Raw genomic sequence first — 1,787 nt, forward strand, 5'->3', positions numbered from 1 at the left:
ATCCATCGCCTCCATCGCCTGCCCGAGTGGTGCCGAATTAGGTGAGGACGAGCGGTTCACAAATGCCTCCACCGTCTGCTTTAACGAGGCAACTTGGGCCTGTAACCTGCGGAATTAAATTTGTTCCCGTGTGGGAGTGGAAGGGGTTGGCGGTTTGGGTTGGGAGATCACGTAGGCTGAGGGCGAAAAGGCTGCCCCGCCCGAGCCGCTCACCTGGGATCCTTTCCGAACGCGGGCGGCCCACGATGAATCCCTCTGGGCAGCGGGTTTGAGCTCAGGTGATGGCTGGTTCGGTTTGGATGGGGCGGGAGGAGCCTGCCCTGTGTTAGGCTTCTTGGCCGTAGGTCCATCCGGAGTTGGGCCTCGCCGGGAAGGCCCGATAGCCACCACTCCAGGGCGCGGGGGCGGGTCAGTGTTGGTGGCAGGAGGCTGAGCCCCCTGCGGCGATTCCCGAGAGCCCGACTTCCGCGGCTTCCGTTGGGCGTCGAGGCTTTCGCTTCTTGCGGCCGGCTTGACCTTCCGATGGAGGAGATGATGGCTTGGGTGGTGGCGCCCTGTAGCGTTCCTTACAGCGACGGTCCCCGGTGACGTACAAACCAGCACACCGAGCACACCTGGGCGTACACTCATGTGGGGCACGGGCGCCATCCGTGAGCGGCACCGCCTTTCCACAGATGCCACAAAGGTCAGGTTTGGGGTTGGGACAGGCGTCGGGTCGATGTCCAACAGAGCCACACCGACCGCAGGCTGAAACAGTTTTCTTGTACGGCTGCACCGGGATCAGCAGGGCGTCGTAGGAGACGTACGTGGGCTTCACCTTGATGGAAAAGGTGAGGCCCACCTTATTAGAGGTGCCCAGTCGCCGGACGTGTAGAATCTCGCCTTCAGGCCAGTAAAGGCTCTCACGAAGTGCGGCTTCGGTGTCGGAGCAGCGCACCGTCACTACTCCATAACAGGAGTCATGAGTGTCTGCGCGCAAGTACCCGAACAAGGGCACCGGTCCGGCGGGTGAGGGAACTGCAAACTCACCGATACGTTTGTCCGCTATGTGCGGGTGCGAGGTGTAAACTAAGATGAGATTTTGTTCCCGCACCATCACAACAGTGACTAGCCGTGTCGCGGTCGCTCCGAGGTGGGCGATGAGCGCGCGACCGGCCCCGTTCTCGGGGAAAGCGTTGGCGAGGGACAGCTGAGTCCGGGGTTTGAGCACAACGACAAAGTCCGTTGCTTTCGGCTTCGGCATGGGTTGAGGATGCCACAAAAACGTCTCGTTCCCCCGCTGCGGGCCCGCGGAGCGCGTCGCAGGCGGCGAAATTGTTGAGGAGCAGGCGTCAGGGTCCGGGTCGGCAGCCGTGGCCATGGACGCAGCGCTCGTCGAGAGCAGCGTTGCTCGCCTGCTCTCGACGAGCGACCGCGGCAGTAAGCGCGGCGCTCTTGAAGGATTGGGGCAACTCCGGTGGGCTGTCCGAAGTCGGGATGGAGGTCCAAACCATTCTGTGAGGATCATATCCAGTTTGGGTGTCCGCCACGGTTGCGGCTGCGGTGCTGGGCGGGCCGTCCTTTCTACCGGGAGGCCCCATGGCCGTAAGGCCTAGAGACGCCTCCGGCGTGGTGGAGACGTAAATCGCCCGTAAAAAATGTTGGAGGGGCCCACCAGCCGAAATGTGGTATCCAGATGAACCGAATCACCTTCCGGTGACGATGGAGAGATTTTTTAGGACGTTGGAAGAGGTACTCTGGGGTGCCGAATGAAAATTGTCGGAGCCGGTGAGCTGCACATCCGATAC

General features: G+C 61.7%; 1 pseudogene; it reads right to left on the reverse strand.

Annotated features, from left to right (window-relative positions):
* Positions 1-274: 274 nt before the first annotated feature.
* On the reverse strand, positions 275-1,360 carry LOC144160635 (uncharacterized; annotated as a pseudogene).
* Between the last annotated feature and the right edge of the window lie 427 nt (positions 1,361-1,787).

Source organism: Haemaphysalis longicornis, unplaced genomic scaffold (assembly GCF_048455015.1).
Source record: "Haemaphysalis longicornis isolate Haplotype H1 unplaced genomic scaffold, Haemaphysalis longicornis Haplotype H1 scaffold_11, whole genome shotgun sequence".
Taxonomy (NCBI): domain Eukaryota; kingdom Metazoa; phylum Arthropoda; class Arachnida; order Ixodida; family Ixodidae; genus Haemaphysalis; species Haemaphysalis longicornis.